The sequence below is a fragment of the Podarcis melisellensis genome (assembly GCF_964234715.1).
Source record: "Podarcis melisellensis genome assembly, chromosome: 10".
In the NCBI taxonomy this organism is placed as follows: domain Eukaryota; kingdom Metazoa; phylum Chordata; class Lepidosauria; order Squamata; family Lacertidae; genus Podarcis; species Podarcis melisellensis.
This window is the reverse complement of record NC_138542.1, coordinates 50,123,005-50,141,043: the sequence shown is the minus strand read 5'-3', so window position 1 is coordinate 50,141,043 and position 18,039 is coordinate 50,123,005.

Here is an 18,039-nt window from a genome sequence, read left to right as displayed (position 1 = left end):
TTAAGGGAAGTCCTGTTGTGCTGGTGCTAGCAGGACAGAATTCTCTCATTTCCATTCCCACCACACCCCTGTTCTCATCACAAACAACTTCCTTTCCTAGAGTTTGTAGTCAAGAATAGTTGTTTAAAAGATCCATTGTTGACCTTCAACTAGTTAGAGCCTGGAGTGAGTTTACAATCTCAATAAATAATTCCAGTCAGACTCTGGCAAAAGTAAGCATCCTCTAGACATTACAAAAAATTAATGGGAATCTTAGCACCAATATTTAAATCCAGTGTTTATTTTAAATATTAATATCAAATATAGACTTAAAAGTTACTGCTATGGAATATCCCTGTTAAACAATTAAAATAATCAGGTGTTCACATTCAGTGTTAAGTAAACAGACATGGGCCCTTCAGGGACACGAGTGCTAGCTCTGCGCCACTTGTTCTTATCACCCTCCCCAAGTTGGAGAACAACTTTCTGGAGTCTCTTGTACTTGAGAAGATTCCCTATACATTTTAGAAGACTGGGTAAGTTGTTATTCTTTAATGGCATGGATCATCATCTACTGCTTCAGGCAACAGCCTCACTGTCTAGGTAGGACTGGAACATATAGATGATCTAAGCCAGTGTTTCCCAACCTTGTGCCTCCAGCTGTTTTTGGACTACAATTCCCATCATCCCTTGCCACTGGTCTTGCTAGTCAGGGGTGATGGGAGATGTAGTTCAAAAACAGCTGGAGGCACAAGGTTGGGAAACATTGATCTAAGCCACAAAATCTGCAGAGGAGGGTCTTGTGAAGGATGCATCCAAATATGTTTCATTTCTCCTTTTATGCTGTATGGAATATGCTCATATATCTTCATAATAAGGCCTCCTTTACATTGCACTAGCTACATAAAGCGATCTTAAAATGAGGGCAGCAATGATTTGCCCATGTTTTGAAGTTCCTTTGCACTGCCAGTTCTTTTGAGGTCTGCAAAGAAATCTTAGCATAAACGAGCACTGTAACAACACTGATGGGCAATTTATGCAGTCATTTTTGTATATCAGCATGAGCTGACTTCTAAGCCCCCTTCACACATTCTGCTTGTGTGAGCAGTGAGAACAGGGATGAGTCCTCTAAACTCTACTGTCATAACACGGAGTGCTAAATCCCACAGGAAGCACTAGCTGGACCAGAAGTAGCTTTTTCTCTAAGAGAGTGACCAAGGTGGGAATCAGGGCTTAGCATGTTCATCCTCCTTACTCTCCCCATCTGTGAATAATGTCTGAAGAGGCCTTTTGTGTAGTCACAATGTGGATAAGTGCTGAAAATATTGGTTCAAAACACCAACCCATGTTGACACCAGCATGTAGGTCTGTGAATTAGTTTATTGTTGTTGTTGTTTAGTTGTTAGTTGTGTCTGACTCTTCATGACCCCATGGACCAGAGCACACCAGGCACTCCTGTCTTCCACTGCCTCCCGCAGTTTGGTCAAACTCATGTTCGTAGCTTCGAGAACACTGTCCAACCATCTCGTCCTCTGTCGTCCCCTTCTCCTTGTGCCCTCAATCTTTCCCAGCATCAGGGTCTTTTCCAGGGAGTCTGCTCCTCATGAGATGGCCAAAGTATTGGAGCCTCAGCTTCAGGATCAGTCCTTCCAGTGAGCACTCAGGGCTGATTTCCTTAAGAATGGATAGGTTTGATCTTCTTGTAGTCCATGGGACTCTCAAGAGTCTCCTCCAGCACCATAATTCAAAAGCATCAATTCTTTGGTGATCAGCCTTCTTTATGGTTCAGCTCTCACTTCCATACATCATTACTGGGAAAACCATAGCTTTAACTATATGGACCTTTGTTGGCAAGGTGACGTCTCTGCTTTTTAGGATGCTGTGTAGGTTTGTCATTGCTGAATTAGTTTATTAGGTTTGTTTAAGCATACCTGCTACCATCCTCCTCTTAGGCTAGACTGACCTGAACTTTACACCTGAACTTGAGAAGCTGGTCTGTTTATCTTTCAGTTTAGTGGGTGCTCATTGTTGCTTTCTTCATCTCCAAGTAAATCAAAAAGCCAATGGTAGACTTTGGGCTTCTGAACTATACAGGCAGGACCTATAACAAAATGCTGCCATGTATTTTCATCTCCTAGAAGGAATGTTCCTGTTTAGGGTGCCAGCCAGCTGTGCCTCCTCCAGAAAACTCCATTCCAACCCCAGGTTTTCCATTTTTCTTTTCCAGCTGTTAAATAATATTCCAAGGCTATTGAGCATTCTCTGTTCTGACAGTGTGGTTTTGGGGTTTGTTCTCCCCAACTTAAAAAAACATTTTTGAACTTCTGCCAACCTTGGGGTTTTCCCAGTCATGCTAATACCTTTCCTTTCCTTCTCGGCGATCCTGTTTTGGCTCTAATATTGTTGGCACACACCAGCAAGGTTCACTGTTAGGAGTGCTTATTATTACTTATTAATAAACAGGTGTGTCTTCAGAATGCCAGTACCAATGGAGACAAAAATACCTTCCTATTACAGCAATGGTAGCAGATTCTAGTAGAATCACTATGTAACCAGAAATCGTACAAAGGAACCTTAAGACTCGCATGGAACCTTAAGACTCCTAACTGTGTTGGCATTTGTCTGTCTCAGACAATGGAGGAGTGTGCCTTTGAGGGAGAAGTCTCACATTGCCACAATCACCTACTTCATTTGATGCATGGATAATAAAGATACTGAATATACAATGCTGAGTACACAAGAAGAAGAAAAACCCCAAATTTACATGATGAGGCAAATGGACACAGCAAGATAGCAGAGAAACAATGCTTGAGGCACTCAGCTGAAGTAAAAAAGCACAGTGAAATGTTAAGTCCTTCTTGGTATTAGTATTAAGATCAAAGATCTTTGCTGTGATAGGATTACTAATAAAGAGACACTTTCTTCCAATTTGTTTCATATGGTTTTCTTTGTGTATCCATTATATTGGAACTCGGCTGCTACATCTCCCTAGCATGCTAAATCCTAAAATAATAGTAGTACACTTGGAAGGATCAAGGAGACTATATCTAATCCAGGGCAAGAAATGATATGCTTTATTTACACAACAATGCATTTTGGAGTTTCTTCTTGAAACATATTTTTGAGTATGCACTATTTTTTTATTTTTTTATTTTAAAAAAGCACACCTAAAAATGCAATGTGCAAATGCAACAATATTTGCAAACACACGTATCATGCAGGTACAATTATTGGAGAGGTGGGGGGGCCGCTAGGGGTGCCTTGGAAGATGGCGGATATTAACATCTATCCAGCCCGCATGAGGTAATTAGAGGCTGATTATGGGGAGTAAATCAGTCTCCCTTCATCTCTCCAGGGGGGAGAGATGCAGTTTTCACCCGCTGTTGCCATAAATCACCCCCGAGTTCGGAAGAAGGAGGGGGTGAGGCACTGGGTGCACAACCCTCAGCGGGCCTTGGAACTCCTTCGAAGCTGCTTCCAGGTGCGAAACTAGTTGCGTTACTTACAAGGAAAAAAATTGGTGAAAGATAACGCACATGCTTCAAGAGAGGCAGGAGGTTTTTATCTGCTAACAATTCTACCACTGAAATGAAGAAGACTGAGACGGAAGATTACATCAAAGTACTACAGACATGGTATGTGGAATGGAATACAACGGAACTGAAAGGGGGGGAAACGACTTTTTATTTTTTTGCTCTATGTGATTAACTAATAACCCTCCCTCTTAGAAGATCCGTCACAGCAACTAATTGCTAATGGGACTAAAAATGAATTGTGTGGGAATAATATGAACTTAAAGGTTTTACTTTGTGAAGGATTTGGAAAGAAGAAGGGCTCTCTTTGTGACACAGTTAGAATGGAGATGTGATATGAGACCTGTGTTGCAGGAGGTTTGGTCTTGGGGAGGGCGAGCCGAAGATTTATTATTTTTGAGGAGATTATGTTCTGGAAGGGGCAGCCCTCCTAGAAAAAGACTAACTTACGATGCAACAAGTCGGGGAAGTTAAAGAGCGAGCTTTTAGACTGCATTTCATCGGAACAACAAAATGGCGTTTGCTTGCTCGAGCGGAAATCCCTGGACTATTGGATGAGAGCGATTAACGAGAGAGCAGTACAAAGCCCACACAGAAACACAAATAAGACTGTTTTGTTCAACCCACTTGTGGAGCAATTCGGAGGTGAATGAAAAGGAAAATGAGTAACGACAAGGATTGAGAAGAGGGGACTGGAAATATCATTCTTAAGATGAAAGCAGCACAAATATTCGAGGATTGGACTTCTGCCAATCAAGAAGCATGGGTACCCCCCACAAAAATTTATAATTTGGAAAACAATTGGGTTACATGATATGTATTGATATAATTTGGATTAATTGGTTTGATGTGTTAAATTTGTTAATATGAAACTTAATAAAAATATTTTTAAAAAATAATAATTGGAGAGATAGGGTTGCCCACAGCTCCCTGTTGAATTTCTGCTCTGCAGCAAAGGTTAACTGCCATCTAATGTCGAAATAGCCCTTTATAACCTCTAATGAGGGAGATTCCACAACTTTCCCTTGCAAATGTTCAGGTGTTCTAATAAGAATCTCCCACTTTATCTTCAGCTATGGTAATTTCCCCCCCAATTGATCAGAAGTTGGTGATTATTTTTTTTGTAGACAATGAATACTGATAATCAATTCTGCTGGTAACTAAAACTGCTGCCCCTTTGAAGGCCTGTCATCAACAACCACATGAACTGTGCAAAAGGTGGACATTCTCCTCAATAATGCAATATGCTTCTCTGTTGACAGAAAAAAAAATATTCTGTACAAAAGCAATAATCCACCCTGAAGTATCAGTGAATTTAGCCAAGCCAAGGAATAGGGTCCTTCTCTCAATATGGCCTTCGTATCTTCCCAGACAGCTTCCAATTAATACCTGCTGTCATCTCTTATCAGCTAAACGACACACCCCTCACCTGACCATTGCAAATGACATCTGTAAAAAAAGGAAAGCCCATAGAATCTTCATGAAGTGATTACTTCCAAATAAATCTATATTTGCTATTTTGACTCATTAAGATAGTATCATTTTATATAATCTGACAGCAATGTGTTGGAAGAAAGACCAGAGGACAATAAATATATTCCATCTCTAATGCTGAGATTTGGATGAGCATAGGCATGTATGGTAGAATGAGTTTCCTCTCTCTTAAGTCCATTGTGTACAGTAGAACATCCAAATACAGTTTGGGCTTTTCCTGGTGTGAGCACTCTGGCACCCCACTGCCCGCTTCCTCCAATGCAGTCCCAGATATGGCAGGAAAGAGAACAAACTGTATGACAGCTGATACAGTGGTACCTCGGGTTACAGACACTTCTGGTTACAGATGCTTCAGGTTACAGACTCCGCTAACCCAGAAATAATACCTTGGGGTAAGAATTTTGCTTCAGGATGAGAACAGAAATCGCATGGCAGCGGCACAGGAAGCCCCATTAGCTAAAGTGGTATCTCAGGTTGAGAACAGTTTCAGGTTAAGAATGGACCTCCAGAATGAATTAAGTTCTTAACCTGGGGTACCACTGTATTCCTAAGCACTGTATATAGCATTTTCTCCATAGGGATCTGGGAATTTTACTAAAGCCATATTTGTTAGTCCATTGCCACGGAGGATCTATGTCCATTATACTCCTGATTTGGTGACTTCAAATAATGGTGCCACAGAACACAAAGCTCCTCATATGCCAGCCATTTGTTTCTACAGAAGAAAGCAGAGCAGCAGTTTGCTAGTACCTTTTAGTGTAAGAGCCACTTTTTGGGTTCTGTGGCCACATTTGGATTTCTGAGTGAGTGCTGTTGGCTCCAACTCCTCTGTTCAGTTTTCTCCCCATGCCCCAGGTTGGCTCCCTCACAGTGAATCAGAAGGTAAGCATGTACAAGGGCAAAAGTCAAATCTAACAGAATTGAAAAGTCCATGGAGATGAAAGAGTTTGGATTTGATATCCCGCTTTCTCACTACCTGAAGAGTCACAAAGCGGCTAACATTCTCCTTTCCCTTCCTCCCCCATAACAAACACTCTGTGAGGTGAGTGGGACTGAGAGACTTCAGAGAAGTGTGACTGGCCCAAGGTCACCCAGCAGCTGCATGTGGAGGAGCAGGGACACGAACCCGGTTCACCAAATTACGAGTCCACCGCTCTTAACCACTACACCACACTGACTCTCTTCCTCCTTCACTCTTCCTCCTTCAGCTCTATGTACATAATTTTCTTTGCATGCTGCTTTTCCATAGATCAAAACATGCTCCAAGCTGCTTACAACTTGAAAGAAAATTACATAATTGCAAACCTAATAAAAGTAGTCCTAAACAATAAATAAAACATCAAAAGTTCACAACCCAATTAAACAATTTCCACACAAATTATAAGATCTTAAAAAATACAAAAAAATCATTAACAACAACAACCCTCTCTAAACAAAACCTCAGCCCGAGAGTCTTCGCAGCAACCTCAGCATTTGTAGCTGGAGTCAGTCAGGGCCCTGGCCTCCCAGGCCAAGTGGGAAAAAACTCTGTAGGGCAGGGAGCAGGTCTTCCAGGACTCACAGCCAAGATGTACATTCAAGGGAGAAAACTGGCTTTTCTGCACATGATCCTCTCCAATTCGAGAATATCTCTAATCCATTTCACTCTCAGCTGCCTGCTTTTAAATCCACAGGATCACTAAAAAGAGTGTCAGTTCATATAATAAATGTGGAGTAACGGGTAGGTTAAAAGCAAGATAGCTTGCTTTAACTTTTACCTCAGGAGTATCCCCCCCCCTCAAAAAGGACTAGAGTTACCCGCATCGCTGCCACCTTCCGCAAGTTGTTTCATACCCATTCAGGCTCACTTATCTGCCTTTTCTCAGGCTCTGTAGATATCTGTGAGGCAAGTACAGTAAATTACACTGTCAGACGGGATAGTACGGAGGGAAGTCTCAGGGAGATGAGTGCCAGAGCCTCTACAGATAGCACTGAGATGAAAATGGGTTATAAATTAGGAAACTGGGAGTGGGGGGAGGGGTGGGGGGATGGCACATTTAAAATTCTGCCCTTGACATTTACGCAGAAGCACCCCTGCCTTGGCATCCAGTAGATAATGTCTCCTGCTGATTTATTTTTTCAAACAGCCAAGCATGTTATTACTTTCCAGAACGGAACTTGTGACCCACCAAGCCAAACAAAGTCCATTAGCCATGTAGTCTGTCATCCATGTGCTTAACAACTTCTCTAGTTTTGCAGCTCCAGGCAGGTTCTTAACATAAAAAGCCAATGGCATCTCTTGTAGGGCCACCAACAGACTGCATATGGTGTGGTTGGTCACAAGTGCAGCCATCTTATTTTAAACAGGCCCTTTCCCAGTGCTTAATGTCTGAAAAAGGAGCAATGTGTAGGCTCAGATCTTCCCAACACACACTCCAGACCTAGAAGTTATTCCATGTGTTGGTGAGCTCTTACAGGGACTGGGGAAACTGGGGCCTTCTTAATGTTTTTGGGCAGCTTGGAGGAGGATAATGGGAGCTCCAGGGAGGTAGCGGAAATCAGTAAACAGTATCTATCATGTTATTCTGCTGATAGAAGCCTCTGTTGGATTAATGAACCTTTCATTTGTAGAGGGGACCCCATTAGATACAACTCTATGTAAATTTTCTTCCGGTGTTTCCAAAACCACATTGCTCTCCAGGTCCTTTCAAAGCCCTCTTTGAATTATATGAGAAAGTATAGGACAATATGAAAAGACACTACATGTATGTGATTTTCCTGGTGTTCATCTCTGAGGTTAGGCAGTGGAAATGGAGAAGGCTTTTGCACTTCTTCAGCACCTTCTCTCAGTTATGTAGAGAGGGTTGGGTGAACATTGTCTCCTTGGTACAGGTGCATACATGAAATCAACAGAAATTTGAATGGAAATTATAACATTTCAGGGGGAAAGTTTCTGATTGAGAAAATGGAAAAGTCAAATGGATTTCCATTTGTGGCACAAACTTGGGTACCATGCACCCCTCTTCCCTCATCATGCCATGTTCTCCGGTGCTGGATTTCAGAAACTGCACAACTAAGCTGTTCCCTATTAATCTACTGTCTGTCTCCTTAATTGTTTTTCCTATACACATCTCTATAAATAGATTCCAGCAACACTCAATCACTGTGTTCTTTAAGCTTAGGATTTCTGTTGCCTTGGAGATTCTGCCCCCCCCCTCCAGCTTAATGCAGAAGGTTAAGCTTGTATTAGATTGCATGCTCCTTGGGGCAGAGAATGCTTTTGTATCTGGAAAACTTACATGGTCATAAACTACACCGATATAAATTGATGGTGTTTATTGACTAGGACTGCAATCCTGTGCTCAGATCATTTGCATAAAGCCTACAGAAACATAGAAAGGAGTATTATACTGAATCCAACCTTTAGTTCAACTTGTTTGGAATTGTCTACACCACTGGCCCCCAATTAGCTAAGTACTGTGAACCCCCTGCTTTTCAAAAGCCAAGCCATGGACCCCCTATTTTTGAAAATCTTGGTATCTCCGCAGTAGTTTTTGTTATGTGAATGGTGCCACCATACCCTTCAACACATCTCAGAATTAAATCAGGATTTGTGTTTTCTGGGCCATGCTCCTGCATGAGTGACATGACCTGTGCAAGAACATGGCACCCCAAAACATGCATTTTTGGGTGCCATGACCCCACATGTTTTGGGGCACTGTGCTCTCGCATGGGACACCCCCCAAAATGGGATGTCTCAGACAGTTGACAAGAATGTGTCATAGCCCCCCCCCCCGGGGTGGGTTCTACAGATCCCCAACTGGGAACCACTGGTTGACACTGATTGGCAGCAGGACTGAGCTTAGAAGCACAATTTTGTACCCGAAGAATGTGCCCTTCCAAGGAGCTACTGCCCTTCTCTTGAACTGAAATCAGAGGGAGCTAAATGATCTAATCAAGTGTGAGACATCAGCCTACGAATTCCACTAGCATTATTGAGGCAATGTTAACCCTAATGTTCACACTGGGGAACCTGTAGTTCTCCAGATGTTGCTGGACATGACTATTGGCTTTCCTGGTTTGGGATGATGGAGGTCCAACATCATATCGAGAGCCACAGATTCCCCATCCCTCCCCTAAGGTCTATCCCATGGCAGTGAATCAAAACACAGTTGTTGCAGCAGCATTTCTCCCCATCTGAAACTGAAAAATAGATTTTGTTGATAGTAAACAATGGATAAATATGAGTGGTGTGGGGATTTGCAAGGAAGTCTACTTCAGTTCTCTGAAAAACCATTGCTATTGTCAGCCTGGAGTATGGCAGATCTCATGAGAATTGAGGAATGGCTGTATTATTAAGTCTGAATTGAACACTGACTTCAATTACTGAGTGTTAATAAACTCTCCAGTAAATGGTAGGGGAATCTCATTCTAGCTTGAGCACCTCCTCAACTTTTTGAAACAGAAAAACATTAAGATGCTTCTTTATTTCGAAGTGTTCGGAAGTCAGTCTATACTCAACTGGGAACCACAGCCAATCCCCGTGAGTGAACTTCTGTGAAATCTCTGTGCTCATGTCCTTCATTTTAAGCCCCATTCAGGGAACAGTTCTCATTGTCTGCACATTTAAGGAGAAAGGCAAAGTGGGTAGGCATCAGGCTCTGTTCCTGACATTATGCACAATCAAATAAATGTCTGAAACATGCTTCTAAAAATGGATGCATCTCACTATTTCATTTTCTCATTTTCCTAATGATAAGTTTATTTCCATATCAGTTTGCCCTAAACAAAGTACGTACTGTACTTTGCAATGAATCCCAAATGTGTTAAGGCTGTTGGTATCAATGATAGGGGTGTTATGAGTAGCTGAATCTGTGTGCAACTGCCCCATGTGGTGGACCACTGAACTGTAGGTTTCAGCCTTCTCAGTGGATAACCTTCTAGCCCTGGACTGACTCTGCCTATTGGATCCTTCTCAGCAGAAAGAAATATAAAGGGCTTCCAGCTTTAGGTAAATCTAGCTTGAGCAGCATGGGGTTCCTGAGCTCTGGGGTGCTCCTGTATCCTTGGTTGTTCTTTGGTCTTGGCTTGTTCTTTGGTCATAAGAAGAGCCCTCCTGTTCTCACACTGGCCAACCACCATGGTAAACCCACGAGCAGGACCTAAGCACAAGAGTACTCTCCCCTCCTGTGGTTTTCAGCAACTGGAATTGCTGCCCCAATCATGTAGAAAGAACACATCTATTCAGCTAGTAACCATTAACAGCCTTCCTCCATGATCCTCCCGAAATGGTGGTCCTGCCTCCTGGCTTGTCTTCTTTGGTCCTAGTTTGCTTCTCAAGCTTCCATCCCAGTTTGTCCTTTGGTCTTCTTGATTTGGTTTGGCTTCCCCTAAAGAATCACGGGAACCATAATGGCATTGAGAGTTTTTAGGAGACCCCTGTTCCCTTACACAACTACAGTTCTCATAGTTCTCAATCATTCTTTCCATCAAAAATATTGCAATGTGTGTGTGTGTGTCTTTAAGGAGGCACATGCAGGGTTGTCGCAGTGGAGTTGCAATGTGCAAATTGGGTAGATTGGCAAACCAAGCCATAATTACCCCCCATCCCTAGATCACACTGCTACCCATAACCCAGCACTGACTGGCAGCCAAGTGCACTAACAGAATGTAGGGGCTCATCGGGCACAACTGCCAGGTGTCAGGGCTCCATCTGCTTTGTTTGTGATTTCTCCTCCCATCTGTTGCTTGCCTAAGGTAACCAAGCTACTACATCCCTTTTGGATTCCTAGCAGCACTGTTCCAGGCTTGTTCAGGAATCCAGCTATGCAGATAGATGGGGAAATGGAAATTATTAGCCTCTTCAACTCACTTGTCTTCCATTCACTGCTCTGGTCTCTGGGGGGAGAAGTGTGCTGTAGGTCTCCATCTGCTTCTGTAATAAAACATAAATTATTTAAAAAATAAAATAAAATATTGATGAAACTGTTCTCTATAACAGAAGGATGTTCAAGTATTGACTGAGAATTGAGAAAGCTATCATGGGTTTTAGCAAGAGGAATAATTAGGATATAATTCTGTGCTGTTCTACTTTGGCATGGAACATCTGAGGGAGACTTGGAGGCCACACTCATCTGTTCAGCTAATGCACGGTAATAATTCATGCTGACATCAAGGGTTTTCTCATAGCCTTTTACAAATAGTTGCGACATCATACCTTTGTGTAGTGGGCAAATATTGTTATAACTGTGTCACAGTCACATCTCTAGGATTTCACCCAGGAGAGAAATGGGTACATAGATGGATGAGCTGTATAACCCCCTCCCCTCCATTTCTTTTCTTATCTACTGATTTTCCACTTATGGAGAGGAGAGAAGATTCAAACCTTTACATTCTGAATGGAATCAATGCATTTTGGGGGTGATGGTTGTGGTGAACAGCAGGTTTGTATCTCTTGCCTCTGCTTCAGACCTTCATGTGTTGATCTTAGCTTGATGGCAGACCACCTGCTTTGGATGTAGAGGGTCCATGGTTCAATCCCTGGCATCTCCAGGTGGCAGGGGTGGATCTACTATGAAACCAAGGAAGCTTAGCCTTAAACTTCAAAGCCCCTAATCCCAGAGGGGCCCCATAAGTGACTTTAGTCCACAGTGCATTAAAAATGGGTCTTGTAGACCCAGTTTGAGTCACACAACTCAACTTTCTCATTGTATATATTACAACAATCTCAAAGTTTGAGGATCAGTAACATAGAAATTGTAAAGGTTTTTTCAAACAACCCCACTGAAGAAGATAACAGTAGTTACCCAGACCTTGTTGCTGGTTGTGAAGGGGCCCCTATAACAGTTCAAGCTTCAGGGCTCAAATAATAATTTATTATTTATACCCCGCCCATCTGGCTGAGTTTCCCCAGCCACTCTGGGCAGCTCCCAATTGAATGTTAAAAACAATACAGAATTAAATATTAAAAACTTCACTAAACAGGGCTGCCTTCAGATGTCTTTTAAAGATAGGATATCTACTTATTTCCTTGACATCTGAAGGGAGGGCGTTCCACAGGGCGGGCGCCACTACCGAGAAGGCCCTCTGTCTGGTTCCCTGTAACCTCACTTCTCGCAATGAGGGAACCACTAGAAGGCCCTCGGCGCTGGATCTCAGTGTCTGGGCTGAACGATGGGGGTGGAGACGCTCCTTCAGGTATACAGGACCGAGGCCATTTAGGGCTTTAAAGGTCAGCACCAACACTTTGAATTGTGCTCGGAAATGTACTGGGAGGTTTGCCACTGCAGGTAGGGCTGGGAGAGACCTCTGACTGAAACTACTGCCAGTCAATGCAGACAATACTGAGCTAGATGGAGCCAGTGGTCTGATCCAGTACAGTGGTAACTCCGGTTGTGGATGGGTTCCGTTCCGGAGCTCCAGTTGGATCCTGAGTTTTCTGCAACCGGAGGGACTGCTTCTGTGCATGCACGTGCGGCGACAGACTGCTTCTGAGCATGTGTGCAGCATGGTAGAGCGCATCTGTGCATGTGTGCATGGTGAAACACTTCCGGGTTTTCCGCTTTCACAACCCAATGTTTACATTACCTGAGGGTAATGTAAGCTGAGGTGCTATTGTATATGGCAGCTTCCTGTCTCCTGTCTTTGCAAGAACAGAGTCTATATGCATACCCTTTCAGGCACATAAACTCCAAGCTACTGGGCGACCTGCTGTTTCTGTGTGAAATCTGAATTTTTGAAAAAAGGTCTAGGAAAGGTTGCTATCTCAGGTGAGATATGCCAATGAATTCCATCTCTGATGTAATTGTAAAATGTTCCTTCAGGCTGTCAGTAAGAACAGACATTGCTACTTACTTAATGTAGGAGTTGTCAATATGATGGCCTTCAGATATTGGACTACAGCTTCCATAATCACTGACCATTGACCTTCCTGACTGGGGCTGATGGGAGTTGGTGTCTAGCAACATCAGGAGGGCATCATGCTGGCTAGGTCTGTGCTAATGAAACTTAGTGTTTTATTTTACAGCACAACCGTAGCCTAGAGCCATCCTGTCAAAAACACAAACAACAATAGGTATTTCTTCCCATGTTGTGTCTGGAAGGCAGAGGTCCCTTTGTACAATGATGAACTCTATCTGTTTTCTTTTGAATTATGGTGCTGGAGGAGACTCTTGAGAGTCCCATGGACTGCAAGAAGATCAAACCTATCCATTCTTAAGGAAATCAGCCCTGAGTGCTCACTGGAAGGACAGATCCTGAAGCTGATGGCCACCTCATGAGAAGAGAAGACTCTGATGCTGGCAAAGATTGAGGGCACAAGGAGAAGGGGACGACAGAGGGCGAGATGGTTGGACAGTGTTCTCGAAGCTACGAACAGGAGTTTGACCAAACTGCGGGAGGCAGTGGAAGACAGGAGTGCCTGGAGTGCTCTGGTCCATGGAGTCACGAGGAGTTGGACACGACTAAACAACATCTGTTTTCTAGTATTGTTCCATGCACTCTACCACAATCTCAATCAGAATCTCAGGCAAATTCAGAGGGACCCACTCTCATCAAATGTATATTGCAGCTGCAAAAGAAATCAAAATAATTTTGGTGAGTGGAGGAGTGTTTCCCGGGGGCAAACTCAAAAAAGGTAGTCAGCTGAGGGATGCCCCAAAATGTCCTGTTTCTTTGGATACCTGTCACAGCAGCCCCTCTGGTATGGCTGTGAATAGGATAGAATTCTGAGGTTGGATGAAAATGTGTCCTATGATTTCTCTCATCAGCCATAAGGGGATGCTGGCAGAAAACAGCAAATGCAATGCCTTTGCAATGAATTCTAATGTGCTGTACTTAAAAGGGACCTGCATGCTTAAATGTGGGCATAACTTGAAAATAAAAAACCTAATGTGAGGGGTGTCATTTTGATCTCTGCAACAACCAGCAGTTATTACTTGTCCGAGCCATCTGGATTCTTTTTGACTAAATCCATTCCATGCCCAGCAGGCATTTCTGGCAAGGCATACCTTGCTCCATCTTGCTTGTGGCACAGACAGGATAATCTACATAATATGGATAATCTGTTTGGGGCATTAGAGTACTGAGGTGTCTGCCTTAGTGCAGAAACTGGAATGTGATCATCTCCCCTTAAGCCCTACAGTTTTAGCCTTCCACAAATTAGAGAAAAGCACAACTGCTCTAATTGGTTCTCCTACCAATTCGAAAGAATGAAAGAGGAGACTGGGCTCGGGCCCTTGTATAAAAGAGCACAATTCTTCCCCAGAGGCAGATAAGCCCCTCCATGAAGACAGGTGTGACAGCGGGAACATATGAGGACTGGGGAGGCTATGCACCTATGTAACTTCAGTTAACTTTGAGACATTCAGTTCTGTTTTGTGTGTTCACCACCCCCAGTTTGGGCTGGGGTTTATCTTCCATAATGTCTGAACGGGACTTTGTATTATGTGGGCCTGGTTGAGAATGGAAGGGGGCTGATTTTTGTACAGTGGTAGTACCTTGGTTTTTGAGTGTCTTGGAAACTGAACCTTTTGGTTTTCGAATGCCAAAAACCCGGAAGTAATTGCTTTCTTTTTTGAACTTGCTTCAGAAGTTGAATGGCTTCCACTGAGGTTTCTCTCCTCAATTTTTTCTATTGAAATCGCAGACCGCCCTTTGCGCCTCAGTTTTCAAACATTTTGGAATCCAAATGGTCTTCCAAAATGGATTACGTTTGAAAACCGAGGTACCACTGTACTGGGTTTATTTTGAATGGTTTTACTGTAAATTGATGTGTGTGTATTAATATTTGCTGATCAAATTGTATATTTGTTCCATCTGTTGTTAATGAAAGGTAGCTTAGAAATGTATGAAATCAATCAATCAATCAATCAATCAATAAGAATAATATGTTGATCAGCTCTAAGGTTATGACATCCCTTACTCTCTCAACATCTCCCACTGAATATCACAGCAGGCTAATGCCTAATATAGCCATTATTAATCTGCATTTTATTTTAATTGTTTATATTTGAGTCCCCCCCTTTACAAATATATGTTTTTCAATTCAATTCATATATCCAGTTTATATCATTGTGGTTTTGCACCTCTGAAGTGCAAAGATATCTCATTAAAGGATTTGGCATAAGGCTGTGCGTGGAACAGAACAGAATTTGCATCATTAATCTGTCCTTACTGGGATTTGCAATATTTCCTGATGTAGCATCATCTGTGAATTTCATTAGCTTGATCTTTAACTCTTGTTCCAGATCATTAATATAAGTGTTCAATAAAACAGAGCTGAACATGAATCTCTAGGATGCTCCATTGGACACCTCTCCCCCAATACATTGACCTTTATTATTATTTGTTTACTTAAAGTTCAAATGGCAATACTTGTGTCTTTGCCAATATGAATAAAAGGCCATGCCACCCTTATCTCATCAACCTTGCAATTTGATTCTGGAGTGATCAGGTTAATGGCATATGATTTGTTCCTCATAAATCTATGTAGTTAATTTTTCATGGCTCCATTTTCTTAGAGATTCAAGTGGGTCCTTTTGATTTAATGATGATGATGTCGGCAGCTGCTCCAACGTGGGGTGCCAATATTAGAGCCTGGTTGATTTGTTGGCCCTACAGAATGTAAGAGGCAAAAATAGGGAAGAAGATTCATTTGCTACTGGAAGCTTGTCTGAATGAAGAAGAGCTACATTAAGTTGTTGATACAGCAAAGGGTTGTTGGGCAATATGAATAGTGACCAATATTGAATATTTTACATATCTAAATAAGGTTGGCACCCAGTGCAGCAACCCATAAACAGGAATGGAGAACCTGATGATGGTGGACTCCAACTCCCATCAGCCTCAGCCAACAAGATCTGTGGGTCAGGGATGATGGGAGTTGTAGTCCACCAACAGCTGGAGGTCCACAGATTCTTGGTGTAGATGGAGGACAGGCTAAAAGCAAGCTGCAGTGAGAGGTAAGTCTTGTTGAAAGTTCTGGTTCAGTGCCAGCTTGTCACCAGCAGATCACCCAGGACCAAGTTTATCTCTTAGGCCACTCCGTATATCTACTAAAGATGGCACTGCACATCTACTAAAAAGTTGAGAGTTTAGAATCAGGAAGCAAGAATGATCAGGAAGCCAGATTAAAGTTTATGGTGCAACTAGGCTATCTTGCACCACAATATTGGATCTGTCAGACTGGTAAAAGGCAGGTCCTTCAGAACCGTGACCAGATTTCCCCCCCTAATGAAAGCTTGGTATGAACTGAGCCATTCTACACCTCCCATGCTTCACACCATTTCTGAGGAATCAAGAGCCTTGAAAGGGCAGCCCTATGGCTTGGTGTCTGGTCCTGCCTCATTTCTCTGCTCTCTCTCGCCAGGTGCACTGCTTGCAATTGCAAATGCGCTTGATGGGGTGTGAAGTCCTTGGGGAATGTCCTCTGTGATATCTAGTTTGGGGATTAAAGTCTCTCAGAGTTCCAGCATGGGGGCATCTGTTTCAGGGGTCTCTTGCAGGGTGGCTAAACTTGGAGTTAGTGTCAGGTCTCCAGTGCAGCACTCTCTGCGGTCTGTGCAACTTGACTAACTGACTCTTCTCCCTCAGCAAAGAGAAGCCAAGCCGCCAAGTGCAGTTCTTGTTCTTCAGATTTGGCCATATGACTGCATGTGGAAAAGGATTGGCAGGCCTTGTGCCCCCTGCAGCCAATGGGCCTTCTTTGCACTGGCACACAACCTGACATGAAGGTTGCTGTTTGCCAGAGAATCTGCTTTGGATAAATCCACCATCCTGGCTGACTGACCATGACTTTGGCTATACAGAAGAACAGCTAGATGAACGTGAAAGGTTCAATGGGCAGCATTACTGAATTTAGTTACCTTTGGATGAAAGAACATGAAAGACTAAGGCATTGTGGCAACATACAAATGTTTTAAAAATATACCAGAAAAAATGGAATAGGGTGCCATTATGTACAATCACATTTGTAATACTGTGTGTGGTTCTGGTCACCACACTTCAAAATGGAAATTGTAGAGTTGGAAAATAAGTTCAGAAAAGCTCAGCCAAAATGGTCAAGGGGGTGAAGGAACTCTGCTATGAGGAAAGGTTGCAGTGCTTGAGACATTTTGGTTCATAGAAAAGGCAAGTCGGAGGTGAGATATGGAAGTGTATAAAACTATAAAATTCAAAGTGTTGGTGCTGACCTTTAAAGTTCTAAACAGCCTCAGTCCAGCATGCCAGAAGGAGCATCTCCACCCCCATCATTTTGCCCGGACACTGAGGTCCAGCGCTGAGGGCCTTCTGGCAGTTCACTCACTGCGAGAAGCCAAGTTACAGGGAACCAGGCAGAGGGCCTTCTCGGTAGTGGCACCCGCCCTGTGAAACACCCTCCCACCAGATGTCAAAGAGAACAACAACTACCAGACTTTTAGAAGACATCTGAAGGCAGCCCTTTTAATGTTTGATGCATTACTGTATTTTAATATTCTGTTGGAAGCTGCCCAGAGTGGCTGGGGAAACCCAGCCAGATGGGAAAGGTATAAATAATAAATTATTATTATTATTATTATTATTATTATTATTATTATTATTATTATTATACATTCTATAATAGTGGAAAGAGGAAAGAGAAAATACTGTTTTCACTCCCTCATAGCTGTGGAACTTGTGGACATGCAATGAAGCTGGAATATTCAGGAGAGATATAAGAATGTGCTTCTTTTTGCAGCTCATGGTTAAATGATGGAGCTTGCTCTCACAGGAAGCAGTAATGGCCACCACCTTAGATGGCTTTAAAAGAGAACTAACAAATTCATGGAGGACAAGGCAATCAGTGTTCACTAACCTTGATGGCTATGCTCTGCCTTCATAGTCAGAGGCAGTAATGCTTCTGAAGACCAGCTGCTGGGGACCACAGGGTGGGGAGAGAGGGCTGTTGTGCTCAGGTCCTGCATGAGGGTTTCCCACAAGCATCTGGTTGGCCACTGTGAGAACAGGATGCTGGACTAGTTGGGCCCCTGGCTTGATCCAGCAGGGCCCCTCTTATGTAAGTACACACTCCAGACAC